Here is a 17,868-nt window from a genome sequence, read left to right on the forward strand (position 1 = left end):
GTGTAAGGGTATAATTTACTGTTCCCACTCCAGGAAAGTGCAGCAGTAGGGAAAATGATGGATAGTATAAGAGTAAAATTTACTATTCCAACTCTAGGAAGGTGCAACAGTAAGGTAAGTAATGTTTAGTGTAAGGGTATAATTTACTATTCCCACTCCAGGAAGATTCAGCAGTAGGGAAAGTGACGGATAGTATAAGGGTAACATTTACTATTCCAACTCCAGAAGGTGCAGCAGTAACGTAAATGATGAATAGTGAAAGAATGTAAATTACTATTCCAAATCCAGATAGATAAAACATTAGAAAAAGAATAGATTGAAATATGTCTCTGTAATTAAACCGAAACACAACATTTTTTTTTTCATTTCTATTTTTTCAACAGAAAATGTCAAGCCAAGCTACTGCAAACTATATCAGATCCAGGAAAGGAAACAGGTTATCAAATCATTGTGGATATATATATTGCAATGAAAGAATAAGTGAACCAAGGAGACATTAGAGGTGTGTGCAATATTATTCATCCCGTTGCAGCGGCAGAGCGGTTACTGTTGGAGATAACATTATAAAAACAACAGAACATAACCACTCTGCCTCTGCAATGGAGATTGAACTTCGTGAAACCATTAACGAAATGAAAGATATTGCATCCACCTCCAATGCCACACCCGGTTCAATTTTAAGAGAGGTTGCACAGCATGTCCCCGGTCATGTTGCTTGTAATATGCCTATTATTCCTAATTTGCGACGAATTATCCAAAGAAAAAAGCAGGCAAGTAACACTTACACTGAAACTCCACACACTTTTGCAGATATACATATTCCTAATGAACTTACAATCTCTTTCTCCAATGAACCCTTCTTACTCTACGACAACCAAAACCCTCAAAAACTTATACTAATCTTTAGCACTCCCCGCAACCTTGTAAAATTAGAGAATACTGAAATTTGGATGATGGATGGGACGTTTAAAAGTACCCCCCATCCTTTCACCCAAATTTACAGTATTCATGCACAGATTCAATATAATCTAGTTCCCTTAGTGTATAGTTTACTTCCTGATAAGCAATCAGCAACTTATACTGAATTTTTGACAGTAATTAAAGAAAAAACGTCTAATAAAAGTCCTAGTAAAATTATTGTGGATTATGAATTGAGTATGATCAATGTGATCAACAAAACGTACACGGATACCTAAATTCAGGAATGTTTTTTTTCATTTTTCCCAGGCATTTTGGCGTAAGTTACAAAAAACATCCCTAGTTGCTGATTACTGTTCAGATAGCAAACTACAGGTAGAATTAAAAAAACTAACTGCACTTTGTTTTGTACCTCCTGAAAGTGTAGACGAGTACTACCTGCAATTTCTGAATCTGAATATTATGTCGAAAATGAAGATACATTGGCACCATTGTTAAATTATTTCGAAGACACATGGATTGGACATCTAAGTAGATCGGGTCGCAGGAGGAAGCCACGTTTCCATGTGGAGTGGTGGAACTGCTACACAACCTGCTTAGAAGGAGGTGCTAAAACAAACAATGCCATTGAGGGATGGCATAACTCCTTCAACCACGCAGTTGGAAAACCACACCCCAATTTCTACTCTTTCTAAATAACTTTGAAGAAGGAGCAAAGTTATCAAGAAATGAGAATTGCACAAACCTTGACAGGTAGCCTAAATCCACGGATTTCAAAACAATCTAAGGAGATGTCTGAGAGACTATTGGCAATACTTCAACAGTTTTCATTGAGTGTGGCATTAGACTACCTGGAAAATGTTGCTAACATTTTACATTTTTAAACACATACACCCAACTTACTTTCCTGCTTCTACCTAAATTTATTTTTATTATTAACTAAATTGACAATTTTTTTCAAAATTATTTTTTTTAATTTCAGTCGGGTCATCAAACCATTAATAATTTTTTCCTTTACATTCATCTTTTTTTATATTTCCTAAATATTATTTGAAGGAAATATTTTATATATTTGAAAAACTTAAAATACCATCATAAGAAAATAAGTGAATAAAACATCATTCTTGTAAACCAATTATCATTTTTCTACTACTTTTCCATATACTTTTTTAAAATAACTTTGTGAAAACATTTTGAACGTAACATTAAATGACTTCTTTTCACCCTATCCACGACTTAAAACAAAAGTATTTTTTGGTATTAATTCTGTATGTAGAACTGTTTTTTTGTAATTGAACTCATGCAAACCATTCATCTATCTATTATTTGAAATTACCCCACAAAATGTATCTTTTTTTAAAAATTATAATTTTTAATTTCAACAAACCTTTCATATTTAAATCTAACAATTGTTTTAATTCAAGTGTCCCATTTTTGTAATTAAAAATAATGTAAATACATTTTTATATATTTTGTTACATTATCTTAATCAGTGAATCAACAGTACAAACATTTTTCAAAATTAAAATTCACATTCAAATTCATCTCAACCTTAAAATGGAACACCATATAAAATATCCACATTTTTCTAACTCATTTTTTCTCGCTAACTAAAACATAATTTTTTTTGTCATTTCCTACCTGCAAATATTCTCGCTAAGCAACTTTATTTTTGCAAACATTAACATAAAAATCCGATCAACAAACGCATTATCGAAAAATATCTCCTACTAAACCAACAGATATGAATAATCAATATTTGAAAAGTAACACAAAAACCAGTATGTAAAATACTCGATAAAACCAAAAACCCACTTTTGTGACAACTAACAGTACTGTCTTCTTTTTTTTTCAAACTATTTACTTAAATCTATACATTTCTTTTACAGCAAACTTTTATTTAAGTTCAAAATGTATTTTAACAATGAAAAAATACTTATTTTCAATAAATTATCCGTTTCCCCTTCTCGAAATACGACCCAACAAAGGCATATTCTACTAACTTGATCGGCGACATGTTGAATATACATCCAAAACATCATATTTTACTTATGCAACCTCTCCTTATCCTTACTTAGCAATATATATATCCACAATGTTTACTTTAAGTAATTTAAAAGTATTTTAAGTTTCCTAGCTGTGCGCAGATCAGCTTCCAGCTGCTTCCTCCATTCGATGCTGTTCAAAACGGCCGCTTGCGTCGACGTTAACGTGACAACGTGATACAAAGCAACTAAGATTAAAAAAGGACTATTATACAAAGTTATTATTTTTGAAATGTAAATAATTTAATAAAAATAATAATCATGTTTAAAAAAATTATTAAAAATATGTTTTATTTATAATAAAATTATCTTCATTATATTCTGTTTTTTTTAAATAAAAAAAATTTGAAAACATCAAAATCTCTTTCTTTATATTTTTTACTTTTCTTTATTATACCTTTTTTAACAATATTTTACTTTAATAAATGATAAATATTTTCACTTACCTTAATGCTGATTGTATTTCCATGATTTTCTGCCTATTACCTGCTTTTCTAGGACTTTCAAAAGCATAACGCGGGTTGCAATGGAGAAGGTATTGAAATAAAAGAAGGACAAATCACGCCATAGAAAACAATGTTAAAAAGTGGGAAAAAAACAAACTTTGCTTACTTAATGAAACCCTTGTAATATAAAATTATAAAATTATTTTCTGAAATAGTTAAAAAAAACATTGCAGTATTTATAAATTATAAGTTTATTTATTTATTTTTTTTCAAAAAAATAAAAATAATTTAATTAAAATCTCTCTACAAAGTAATATCAAAGAAAAGAATTAAAAAACCATAAATAAACTTACTTTATATATATATATATATATGTTTACTTCGTAATTAATTTACATTTGAAATACCTTCAAAAATTAAATTAATAATAAAAAATACTATCCAATTTTAATTTTGATATTTCTTTAACTAATACAATCATATTTAAACTTTTCAAAATCAATATAAAAATTAATTATTATTATTTTTTCCCAAAAAATACTTTCTTATTATATATAAAACTTTTTGATTTTTCAAAAAATAAAATCAAAAGTATTTTAATAAAATTAATTTACTGAAAATAATATAATTTCAATGTAAAAACATGCGTTGTAACAGCACTTGCGTTGTAATAGCATGCGTTGTAAAAACACACGTTATAAAGGTACATGCGTTGTAAAAGTTGCCTTGTAAAAGTAATGTGTTGTAAAAGTTGCGTTGTAATGGCTGTTTCCCTCCACGCTCACACCGTGTAGCCGACCGTGTTCCCTGGAAAGCGGTCTATAAAGAACTGAGTTCAAAGGGAGTGGCGCCGCTTGTTCATGTTCAGGTGCTGTATGCGCCATACATTGTGTTGGGTATATCCAGTGAAAGCCAAACTGGATCTCATGTTCCATTGCAATCTACATCTAAAGCCACTGTTAAGAGGGAGGGGAAGATTAAGAAATAAGTAAAGGAATTTGGGCAGGATGACCATTTCGACTTTTGCCAGTCGGCCCGCTAGGGACAGAGGCAATCCCACCCACAGATTTACTCAGCTCTCCAGCCATTCTATCAGTCTTCCATAGTTGGAACACCAAAGTTCTTCAACATTGCGGCTCAGCCATATTCCCAGGTATTTCACAGGGCCCTCTGCCCAACAGAGTGGAAACTCAGATTGGAATCGCTCCGTAAAGTCTGTTAGCAGAAAAATTACTGATTTCTCCCAGTGGATGAGTATGTCCAAAAGTCCTCCAAACTCTCTGATCAGGGGAGACAGATTTTCAGCAAGGAGCTTGACCTATAGAGTCACATCATCTGCGTATAAGGAGACAAGTATCAACTGAGGAGAGATAGGCAAACTCCTGTGTGTATGAAGCTGCCATATTCAGGCAGCGAGGGGCTCCATAGTGATGGCAAAAAGAAGGGGGACAATGGACACTCCTGTCTCGTGCCTCTGGACACTGGAAACGGCTGCGAAATCCCTCCATTAACACACAGCCTCGCCGTGGGACTAGAATATAAGAGGGCAATCAATTTGATGAATTTGGAACTAATTCCTAGGCAGGCAAGAATTGTTACTAGGTATGGCCATACGAGAGAATCAAATGCCTTAGTCGTGTCCCGAAAAATCACAGCCACCTGGAGAGAGGGGTCAATTTCTTGCATTGAGGCAAAGAAAATGCACAGGTTGTGTGCTGTAGCCCTACCAGGAACAAAGCTGTACTGTTTAGGATGCATCACAAGGGACAGTAATGGAATAAGTCCTGATGCGATGAGTTTAGCTAGGATTTTGTTGTCTAGATTAATCATGGACAACAGCGTGCTAGAGTTGCATCTCAATAGATCCTCATCAGGTTTTAGGATCATGATGATGAGTGCTTCTCGAAGTGAGGGAGGAATTACTCCCCTTTCCAGTGACTCCTCACACATATTTATGAGGTACTGAGCTAATAGTGATTCATATTCTTTGTACAACGCGGCCGACAGGCTGTCCAGACCGGATGCCTTTATCCCCGGGCACTGCGCTGATGATCCTGAACACCTCTTCTTTAGTGAACAGCCCATCTTGATAGCTTAGGTGCTCGTTCCTAAGACAGAGCAGCTGCATTGATTCAAAACAATCTTCAAGGTCCGGAGGAGTTCCCCATTGGTTCACCTCATATAGTTAGGAGTAGAAGGAAATCATTTCAGACTGGACAGCAGTCTAGCCTACTGCCGCCTCGTCTTCTGAGGTGAGTAATTCTGTGATATAATCACTCGCTCAGGGCTTCCTAAGGAGGCCTGCCAGTGTCCCCCCCAGTCCACCTCTCCATATCTCCTAGAGCACGTCTCCTTGTCGAAATAGTGAGTCTCATGCAAGGCAGCCTCATCGAAGTCCCCAATCTTGCCACTGATGCGGGACAAGATTTCAACATTGTTAGTGACAAAGAATTTGCGCTTTCAACTTTGTATCTTCTCTTCCATACACTTGAGGTCTTCTCGCAGCGAGCACAGAACCCTCGCCTGCTTTGTAATGCATTCCTCCCTTATAACTGTCTTGAATGACTCCCAGAGAGTAGAAGGGGACTCGACCGTACCCTCATTCAGCGCAAAGTATTCTATTATTGCAGTCCTGATCATTTCCCAAAACACCTAATTCCGCAAGTCCCCAGCTGAACGACCTGCTAGGATACTCTGGCATAGATAATTCGACAAGCACGGGGGAGTGATCAGACAGGTTCTAGTTAAGTGTGTCGTAGTGGTGACCCAGGCAAGCATTTCGTGTGAGGCAAGCCAGTAATTGATTCTTGGCCAGGAGGGGCCAGCAGAGGACATGCAAGTGCCTTCCTCGCTGTTGATCCTGCTGTACCAAATGTCTACTAAATCATTGTCAGCCATAATGGTGTGGAGTTGTGCCACCGCTCTTGGGTGAGGGGGCCGGGCGTCACTCGACCTATCTTTGCGAGGATCCAGAACTACGTTACAGTCACCTCCTCAGAGGATCACACCAGAGCCTAGAGTGTGGATCAGTCTCCAGATCTCCCCAAAGAAATCTGGGTCATCCTCGTTAGGGCCATAAATCGAGATTAGCTTGATTGGGTGTCCCCCCCAGCATGCCTGCCAGCATCACATAACCCCCTGTGTGTCACATAGAGCCGTTTGCATGTGCCAATGCAACCCACGTGATGAGAATGGCCACCCTGTGCTGAATTAAAGTAGCATGCTAAATGTTTTTCCACAGATGTCCCGCTTGTAGGCGTGCGCAGGTGTGTTCCATCAAATGCAGCTCTGGCAGGAAGCAGATATCTGCTCCATGGCAGTTTAGGTGTGCAGCTACCAATATCGGTTTACATCTATCACTCAAGCCACAGACATTCCAAGTTACTACTTTTAGTTAGGTCATTGCACACTTCACACATCCAAATGCACAACGCAGTCTCACCCTCGCTCTCGGGGACCCATCACGAGGCTCACAAAAATAAGAGGAGGCCAGCAGGACGGTGGAGAGCGGAGGAGAAAAGGGAACATCAAAAAAACATATTAATAACCATAGCATCCCCAGTATAACCCACCCCACTCCCACTACAGACACCCAACCTGGCTGAATGAAGATCCCCCAACCCCAACATAGCCATCTATAGCCGACAAGCAAACAAGGAACAGGAATCATCCCTGAGGGGGAAATACTAGGCGCCCGGCTTATCCCAGCTGGGGGTAGCTTGGTGGCTAGACCATGTGATAGCATTAGGGAGGAGGCACCTCCGAGCTGCTAGTAGAGCAAACATCAAGTTCTAGTCAAATAGCAGAGAATTAAAGTAGTGGGTAGTTACATTCCTGCAGATTGACAATAGGCGCCACTCGTGCGCAGTCCCAGGTGCCCATCCATGGCAGGCTGTCGCACTAGGCATGTTCAGTCCTTTTCACCGATGCGGCTATCTTCCCCAGTGTCCTTCTCCAAGAGTCTGTCTAACTGGACAGAGGTCACGTACAAATTTTGCAGCTTCCTTCGGGTCCCTGAAACATGATGTCTTGGCAGCGTGAAATATGCACAGTTTTGCAGGGTAGAGTAGAGTGTACTTGCTATCCTGTTTTTGAAGTGACCGTTTTACCGACATGAATTCTCCTCTAGCTGCCTGTACCGCCAGGTGAAGTTGGATTAGAACACACATTGTTCCCTTAATAGACCATTGTTTGCTGGTCTCTTGCCAGCCTAAGGACAGTATCTCTGTCCCAATAGTTTAGCAAGCAGGTGATTATCAGTCTAGTGAGGAACCTGGTCAGTGTTCTTGGCCCCAGTGACCTGTGCGCCCTTTCCACTATACACACAGGCAACAATGAGTTTCCTTATAGAGTTCTTAGCATTTCTTCCACTTACTCCTCAACCTGGGTCATGCTGGTGGATCACTTCCAGGACTTTTTCCATGCTGAGCAGTTTCTCCTTGTCACGCATTCCTAATCCTCTAGTGTAGAGATGCGTTGCTCAAGCTGTCCAATACGTTCATCGTGACTGGTCACTTTATCTTTCAATCGATCTAATCTGTCCGACAGGGAGTCTATTTTGTGGTCAATAGCCATGAGGGATTGCTTGAGGTCTCTAAACATCTCGAGGATGGATATCTGAATTTATTGAGTGCAATAATTATCCAAAAAATGTATCAGCACTCATAATGCTGGCCTTAGTAACTTAGGATTCAATTCACTACAATGTATGTGGTAGTAGTGCAAGTTTTGACAGGGACATTTAGAATAGTGGATATTTAGGAAGTGTGCTTAATTAAATAGTAGGCCTGGGTGGAGTTCCGCTGTGCAGAACTCCGCAAAGTTACCAAAAACTCTACTGTGCAGAGTTCCGCCAGCGGCGAAGTGCATTAGGTCACGATGTTCTAGCTGATTTCTAACACCTGGTGTTTGTCCCGCACTGGCAAATCAGCGCAAACAGCATCATGCACAGCACAAAAGGCACTGCTTCTGTCTGCCACTGGAGTAGATTTTAGAATCGAACGGCAGCTTCTCAACGCGAACCTAAGGTTACTGAACATGAGCTGTAGTGGCCATCCACGACCGCCTGCATTGACAAATCTTGCCAAGAAACAGACTGGAGTAAGATTCTCCTCGCTGGCCATTTTAATGTTGGCGAGCGTGAGTGAGGAAAAAACTCTGCTATTCGAGTGCGCATTTCGGGTAGGAAAAACTCTGCAAACTCTGTGAGCTGAGCCTAATTTCACACCCAGGCCTATTTCTTTATTTAGAAAGTGACAACTACAAAAGCTAATTTGCTTCTTGGTCATAGAGAAATGTTGAGGTTTTACATGGTTGCATACAGTATAGTAGTTTGATAATGAAAATAAACATATTTATATATTACACTATTATATATGTGATAAACTACTTCTTGCGTTAATTATAAGGATGTTGAAAGTCACTGAGGAGTTTTAAGATCATATAGAGAAATGAGGCCGACGTCTTGGTTCCTTTATAAGGTAATGAAATTTCAAGGTGACCTGCAATATACTTATAATATACAGCAGGGGTTTATTGTATTTCTAATAATACATGGTCATACAATCACCATTTACTTTAAACCACTTACATCCTCGGTGCCTTGCTCTTTCATATGAAAAAGGTTTTATGGTTGCAGACATGAAGAATAAAAGTGGAATCTAGTGTAAAATTGAACATATCTAAAACAAAGTTAGTGTTTGTTGCCAAAATATATCAGAATTAGTTTAATGCAAGTTTAATTTACAATGTGTTGAAGCGCAGAATGTTTAGAAAAAAGCGGATACATTTTTGACTTGTGATGACCTTTACTGTGTAAACAATAAATATGTTGCCATAAATATCTTCTTTCTAATAATCATTGTTTGTTTTAGCAAAACAGATCATAAGAATGCAATTCCAGTTTTAGCTGCATTGTTTAAACTGCAGCTATAATTATGTTCTTGACCTGCCTTTTACTCTGCCTGTGTGCTCTGGCAGAAGACATTATGACGCAAGTCTACTGTAATAAATTATTACAGTTGACCAGGTACATCATTTATTTACTACAGGTAACCAGAGATGTCAGAAGTTGCCAGTAATAAGCACATTAGAGACGAGCTTTTATACAGGGATTACAGGGTCCCATGTATTATAAATACTAACCATTACATTATATACTGTGAATATAGGTCAGATATACAAATATGGACGTTGACCAACCATACCAGTTGATGTTTCAGTAAGAGCATCTTGAGTGCTGGTATTTATTCAGAGTAGGAGGTTTTAGTAATACGTGTGGGCAACACAAATGCTTAAGGTATGGTATGGTATGGTAAAAAGTTTTGTACCGCGCTCGGACACCGTACGGTTTCATGGCGCTCATGACAAATGCGGGGAGGCAGGGACGTGTGGTTTTACTCAAAAGCAGACTGGAAAAGATAAGTTTTTAACAGTTTACGAAAGCAGCCATAGGTAGGGCAGTGACGGATGGCCGGCGGGAAAGCATTCCAGGTTTTGGGGGCGCAGAAAGAAAAGCAGGAGCCGCCATGTTTTTTCCGTTTCGTTTTTGGAATGACTAGCAGATTGTGGCCAGAGGAGCGGAGGTTTCTAGAAGGAACATAGCATTTTAATTTAGAGGAAATAAAGAGAGGAGCAAGATCAGATAAGGCTTTAAAGATCGTACAGCCCAGTTTAAAGATGCAACGCTTGGCTACAGAGAGCCAATGAAGGCTCTGCAGTAGCGCCGAGACATGTTGGTGTCGCGGTTGGTGGTAAACCAGGCGTGCAGCCTGATTTTGTACAAGTTGCAACTTGTGAAAGAGGTATGCAGGTATCTGGGGCCCCATGGATAAGTCACTAGAAATGACCACACCAAGACTCTTCACAGAGTTGACAGGACAGGGAGGGAGCCCTAGTGAGGGAGGCCAAAAGCTGTCATTCCATAAGATCAGACCTTAAAGAATAACGCAGTCACAGGGATTGCATAAACAATACCAATATATACTGTAGACAGCAGCACAATCTTTCCAGGTTCATGCTAGAGAGGTATATCTCTAGCTGCAAATATTTGACAAGCTCTATTCAAAATTGCTTGCGTTACAGAGTTCCTATAGACTTTGGCATTGGAGCTGCCCTTGTGTTACTGAGACTGAATAGGCAGTCAGTATAACAATGGATAGAAGAGCTGGTCAATGTTACACTGATCTCTCAAACAACACAATCTTAGCAAGTTACAGTTGTTGAGCACATGAGTATCACTGTTTTCTACACATCAGCCTGTGGGTTTGTAAAGATAGCTTTTACTCTGCTCTCGTGGACCCGAGGCTGAAAGGTTTGTGTTACGTGATGGGCAGTTTTGCTCTCAGTATCGTATGCAATGATTTTTTTTCTTGCCTTTTGTGGGCAAGGTCATTAACAAGTCAGAATAAAGATAAGTAGTTGGTTAATTTCAGGGCACACTTAGAGAACACTAAAGTGTTCCATGCTTACTGAATACCAGTCTTTCAGCACTCTTAGGAATTCCTTCGCTTAGGGAGCACGAGTAAGCATGCTTTATCATTTGATAAATTAGGTAAATAGTTTTACATTGTGATTGTCCTTCACGTGGGAGCCACAACTAGCTCGTGTAATCTCGTGAGAGGATCGCAAGGTTTGCAAATCTGGTTTTACGATGATAATTTGCATTTTGGGAGATACATTTAGCATTTCCATAGTTAACTTGGTTAGTGAACATGCCTCTGGCAATGTGCATAGCTTCCTTGTAGTTTGCATGCCAGTACAGTTGGAATTTGTTTTTCTTTTCCTACAATTTTAGTGCAGAGGTCTAATAAGAGATCTGTAATGCGCATAAACTTTGGCGACTAAGCTTGGGTAATTTACTTGGAGGCGATGTCATTTTCTTCTGTGGCCACTGTCCACTTATTAGTGTTAAATCGCGTGCTGGTTAGTAGTTGTGTACTTTTTCGTGATGCGGTCTCAGATTGTGCTGCAATATTTTTGACTCCATTTCAATGATGTATTTTTTAACTGTGGCATTTCTTGTGCTTGTGACACGCACGAGTACTGTGAAGCTTTGGCTTAATGAAAATGCTGAAAAGCCTGAGGGATAAATATAGGATTTCTTTAGGGCACTCCATTGGGTTTCCAGAAGGGGTAGTTTTAGAATGCAGTTTTTGACCAGCTGAAAGTAGCATTACAGGTAAGATGAGAACCAATCAAGGAATCTGCTATTGCCTGTGTCAGCCTTTCTGGTCATACTTATTTTTATTCATTTTTATCACATGATTCAGAGATTTTGAGCAGTATTAATAAACAGCCCCACTCACTGTAAAAGTGGAATGTGCCATCAAAAATGGGCAGGCTTGCTGTGCAAGTGCTGCACCACCGACACATTATGCATAACTTGTTTAGGTTGTTATAGAAGGTTTGCTATTGCGTCATAGTTGTTTGATTTATAGGGGTGCAGTGATTTTTGAGGAGTGACCTTTTCACTGGAAGATTCTTGAACGAGCAAAGCATTTAATATGGTAGTAAAAAATGAGGCAATGAGGTTTAAGGTGATTCAAATGTTTCAAAACAATAGATATTTGGTTTAAAAAGTTAAAGTCGAGCACTACAGTTGTGGCAAGTTTTTGCAAGTGCAGGGCATTATTTCTACTATTAGTTTAGCAAAATAATATGCTTTAGTTGGTTAAATTTTTTGGAGTTATTGAGACTGATGGAGCAGGGTTTCGCAAAAAAGGAATCCTGCTCAAATGGATTCCCCCATAAGTACTAACAGTAAGTAGATGTAGAAAAACTAATTTACACCAACATAGACACAAGGGAACTGCTTTGTGCAGGCCTGAATTAACACGTACTTACATAGTATTGTGATAACTTTGCGTTTTGAAAGTAATGAAGAAGTTGCACGAATAGGCCGCATGTGCCTCAGCATTTATGTATGTTGCATCCTGCTTTAAAGTAATAATTAATGCTGCTTAGCACTAAGCTTATGCTATGTGACCTCAATGGGAATAGTGAAAGGTGGGTCGTAAACAGTGAAGGTTTCTAATAGTATAATTAATAATGTTCGTTTTCTTCTACTTTAGTGTGCTGAATGGAGCCTCCATCTTCCTAACTTGTCCAATGTGGGAGGGGGGTAACTTCAATGAGTGATTCTGTTCTGTCTCGAGGCAAACAAGATGTGCTGTGAACCGCAGATGACATGAAAGAGTGAAGGCCAGAGTGTCAGACGACTGCCAGCTACTGTACCCAGGCGTGGGACCGGAGATATACTCTGCAAAGGTTAATATATGAAAGGAGAACGTTATAAAATTGTATCTTGTATGGGGAACCTGAGAACAAAATCAGATTCAGACCATGGGAACTAATGTTCACAATAAAGTAGTTGAATAAAAAGATGAAATCATGGTGGTGTGACAACGCCACCTTCCAAGCCCACCAATCCCTTTTGCGAGGTCGATGGTAAAATGCAACAATTTTGGGATGGGCATGTTAACTTTAGACTATAACTGGGGTGCCTTTAGGGGTGTGTCTAGAGCTTAAGCTGACAGGAGAGAAGAGGGGAGATGCATCGCTAGCTGTCGGTCTGCAGAGAGGCCTAGCTGTTCCTAACCTGTCCCATTCCTGTCCTTATACCTTTTGTTACCTGATTTCTTTTCTGGGGAACCCCTATCATCTCCAGGATCGAGGGGGTGGTTTTCCTACAGACCAATAGGTTTGTATTTAGCCTATACCATTGCAGAATTTAAATATTATTGTAATTGTCTCTGAACCTTCTGTCTCTCCACCTACCCACTCCGTCAAAAATATTTTGATATGCATTATTTTAGAAGAACCTATTGTCTCTTCATCTATCCCTCCATTAGGTATCTTTTGTTTGGCATACATATTTGCTGAAACTTTTGTCTCTTACCCTATCCACTCCTTCATTGCATATTGTCATTGCTTATCGAGTCAGTATTTTATATATAATTTCTTCTTTCATGAGATTCAATGTTTGTAATTGTGACCAAATGCAATTGTGCATTGACCTTTATAATTGAGATAAAATTCATTATTAACCTTATTGAGAGTCTGTGATTAATTAATTAAATGGTTGCTAAGTTAGGAGTCATCATTACCATCAACTATTCAACTAATTGGTCCATCGACTGAATAGAATGAAAGTTGACATTAAATGCTAGTTAATGAAAGATGTCTCATTTAAGTCTATGAAAGGAAAGATGTGTTGGAACAAATAAATTGACCCCAGGGCATCTGGTAATTTTGGGTGAATGTGTATGGGCCATTGTGTTAAGATGTGATTGATTATCGATCCCTGATCAATTATTGGTATTGGCGCTGGATCAAGACTTTCTACATTGTGATCACTTATTTCTATTTCATTAATCGCACAAATGCTTTAATGTACCCTCGGTATTAGTCAAAAGCAGGAAAACAAGAAATTCAGAGTGTAAACAGATGAGTTTTGAACAGCTTAAGGAACTTGAGGAAATGGGGTTCTGAACAAAACAAAAGAGTAAAGTTTTTCCAAGTTTAAGAATGACTGTAGAGAGAGCACAGCTACCCATAAAAGATCTTTTAAAACAAGAAGTTGTTACTCGAAAAAGATTTAGAAGATTATAAGGGATGAACAAGCTCATAGCGTGAGATAAAGGCTCAGACATTGTGGGCTTAAATCACAAAGGTAACTGTTGTAGGGGAAGATACGCAGCCGGCAATGATTTATTAATCAAATCATTAATGTCTATTAAGAACCACAGAGAATAGTTGGTGTTCCCATCAAGGCTAGCAGGTAACTGACACAGGATGCCAAGACATGAAACACCACCACGACAAGGAATCTAAATAGAACATAGCATTTAAAGTGTAAGGCCCAACTTAATTCATATGTAAATACAACAGTAACTTACACTATTGAGTACATTTACACTTTTAATATAGTTTACTGCATTTCAGCAACGTAGTAGTAACTCACTGTATTATTAACTCACTCTTCTGTAGTAAACTTGCACTTTTGTAGTAAGTCCAGCATTACTATTAGCAAAACACTGCCACTGAAACATCCTTCCTTAGAAAATAATGGACTTCAAAAGTGCCGATTACACTGAAGTAAGACACGTGCCAAAGCAGTGGTGCTGGAACTATTTTCAGAGTAGGGGTGCTGCCTTCAATCGTAGGTCACTAAAGTTATAGGCTTTATGAAAAAATTCAATTGTCACACTAAGAGCAAGTGTAGAAAATGAGCTACATCCATTCCACAGATGAGTGGTATGGGTGAGTAAATAGCTGGTGGAGCACTTTAGAGCATTGTCACACTTATACTACTGCATCTTTGTGTGGTAACACATAGACATTAAAAGACATTCCGTTAAACTGGCAACTAAATTTACATAGACATGTAGTTATAGTGAGTAAGCTAGAATTCACACTAATGATAATATGCAGACTCATGTACGCCTCATCAAGTCAAGTGCCTTCAATTTATTTTGATTGTATTAACAGCCATGTTTGCATCAAACAGGAGTATGACAAAAAAGAGCTTCATTTGTGCTTTCTTAACTGCTGATACATTTTGAATAATTTGAACAGTTTCAATGCAAGTATTTACATTGTGTTCTGTGTTAACAAAAATTAGATCCCACAGTCTTTCCTTTCACACTCCCCATATCCCAGCAAGATTGTCTCTTAGTTCGCTTTACAAAATGCTCCCACTAAACGTCAGAAAAAGAAAACAACAATCTCCATGTTAAATCAATGAGCAGTAATTTGACAGAAGCCATACAGAGTCATTTCCGTTCTGCCTTTAAACACAGAGCAGAAGTGACAAGATTAAAACAAAGTTGAAAGGCATCTTTATTTCTCACTCACCTGAACTCCTGGATGATTATTTTGGTGGCGCTGCAGCACCCTCCACACTAGTACTTGGGGTGCCTATGTGCCAAAGTGGCTAGACCACCAACAAGAAGACCAAAAGACACTATTCCCAAAACTCAGACCACCATTTTTTTCGGTTTTAAGACATAAGGAGTTGCCTTTCATCCAGGTGGCAAGCAAACTAAGGCAATTTTGCCACTGTGTCTGAAGTATATGTAAGCTTGACTTTCAAAATAGTCTGGATGTCATCAGCATGAGCATAGAAAGTAAGGCTAAATGATGGAATGAGAATGGGCAGGTAAGCCAAATAGAGATTAAAAAGGGTGGGACTCAGACAGAACCCTTGTGGAACTCCTAATAAAATGGGTTTAGAAGTATAGCAAAAACTGACCAAGGGACTTCTTGTTATGTGATGTGAATTTGTAGGGCACAGGCAATCACCTGTGATGGTATCTAGATTCTGAGTAGGGCAGGTCTGAGGGGGGAGAAAGAGATCATGCCTGTTCTGCAAAAGCAATGTCTTGAGATTTTTGGGGGAGTCAATGAGGGAGGGAGAGGTTCAGAGGTGTTTCAAGAGATCGTTCCAGGTTTTGACTGCGACGTATAAGAAGGAGTGTCCACAGCTTCTGGTCTTCTTGATGTGAGGGAGGCGTGCTTTTGTCTGGGAAGCAGATCAAAGGTGTCAGTTGGGTTGGCGGTTGAGGAAAGCTGGACTTGAGTTGTGGAGTGCTTTGTAGACATGGGGGAGTAGCTTGAACTTACTACTGTGAAGGACCTGACTTACACGACAATCGGATTGTGAGTTTATGTGAGGTAGACACAGCCCAAAACTCGGTGCATACTAGTGAGAGCCCCAAGTTTTTTCCAGGAATCAACAACTCTGTCTGTTTGACGCATTACTTCTCCTAATAAATATGGAACATTGTCTAAAAACGCAATAAGAAAAAGTGAAGTGCTATTGGAAATGCAGGATCGGATGCCAATCCTTGGACTTTGAAGTAAGGTGTTCGAATTTTAGCCCTGAGGAAGCCCTTTTGGCTGAAACGTGTTGGCTAAGGCTGTGTGTATCTCTCAACTTATGATACCAATAAAGAAGAATTCTCCACACTGAAGACCCTGAAAGAGTCGTCAATTTTGCACATTATTTGTTATTTGTTGTGTGCCTCTCTTCTGTTTTTTGCATTACATCTGTCCTGGACTGGAAGCCAGTGAAGCTTGTTGATGAGTGGAGAAATGTAGCTATTTCGCAGAATATTCAGGATTAGTCTGGGAGTGGTGTTCTGGGTGGCGTGGAGTTGGTGTAAGACATGGGCTGGAGTTCCAAGGGTGTTTCCGTAATCAAGTCTACTTGTGATAAGAGCCTGGGTGACTGTTCACCTGGTGTGCAGTAGGATCAACTTGGAAATCTTGTGTAGCATTTGCAGGATGTGGAATCATGATGAGGAGGCAGCATTGATCTGTCTGCTCATGGAGAGGTTGGTATCCAGGATGATCCTGAGGTTCTCAGCATGGTCCACATGATTGGGTAAGGGCCAGGTTTGGAGGGCACCAAAAGGCATCTCAGAGATAGTGTTAGTTGCTGAAGTTAAGGACTACGGTTTTGTCTGTGTGGACATGGAGGTAGTTGTTTTTCATCCAAGCAGCGACGTTGCTCATGCAGTTGGTAAAGTTTGCTTTTTTAGTTAGTAGGGTAGAGAATGAGCAGTGTGTCATCAACATAGGATACTATGTTGATGCCATGGGCTCTGATGAGGTCCATGAGGGGAGTCATATAGACCTTCAAGAGTGTTGGGTTGAGCGACGATACTTAAGGGAATCCGCAGATTAGTTTCTTGGCTTCTGAGGTGTAGGCAAAAATCTAACTCGTTATGTTCTGTCCGTGAGGAAGGAGGATATCCACTTGAGAGCCGTTCCACAGATAGCCAAATGCTGAAGCTTTCGGATGAATGACTTGTGGGAGACTGTATAGAAAGCTGGGGAGAGGTCGAGAAGGATGGGTACGGCCATTTTTCATTGGTTGAGGAAACTTCTGATGTCAATGGTGGCCAAAATGCATGCCGTTTCTGTTCTGTGGCTGGTGCGAAAGCCTGATTAAGAGCTGTCTTGGAGTTGATGAAGTTCTGCGTAGTCTGCGAGTTGGGTATTGACTGCTTTCTCCATGAATTTAGCTGGTAAAGGCAGGAGTGAGATGAAGCTGTAGCTGCTGAGCGTGTTGGGATCCGCAGTTGGCTTCATCAATGGCGTGTTGACTTTTGCATTTTTCCAGCAAGGCGGGAAGGTGTCTGTAGTCATGGAGGTGTTGATGATAGTGGTAAGTGCGGGGGAGATGATGGATCTTCCAAGGTTCTATATGAAGTGGGGGCATGGGTCTGAGGTGGCTCCTTAGTCAATGGTATTCATCGGGTTGTGGTTTCTTTGTATTTTTGGGGCTTCCAGTTGCGTAGCTGCTATTTGGCAATGAAGGAGGTGTTCTACTTTTCGGGGGCGTTCATATCAGTATCAGGCATTCAACGAAAAATCCTAAAAGTGTTACTGAACAAGCAGGTCTTGGGATGGGATGGGATGATATCGATGTTGGCAGCTGTGGTGTTGGAGAC

The sequence above is a fragment of the Lissotriton vulgaris genome, chromosome 8 (assembly GCF_964263255.1).
Source record: "Lissotriton vulgaris chromosome 8, aLisVul1.2, whole genome shotgun sequence".
NCBI classification, from domain to species: domain Eukaryota; kingdom Metazoa; phylum Chordata; class Amphibia; order Caudata; family Salamandridae; genus Lissotriton; species Lissotriton vulgaris.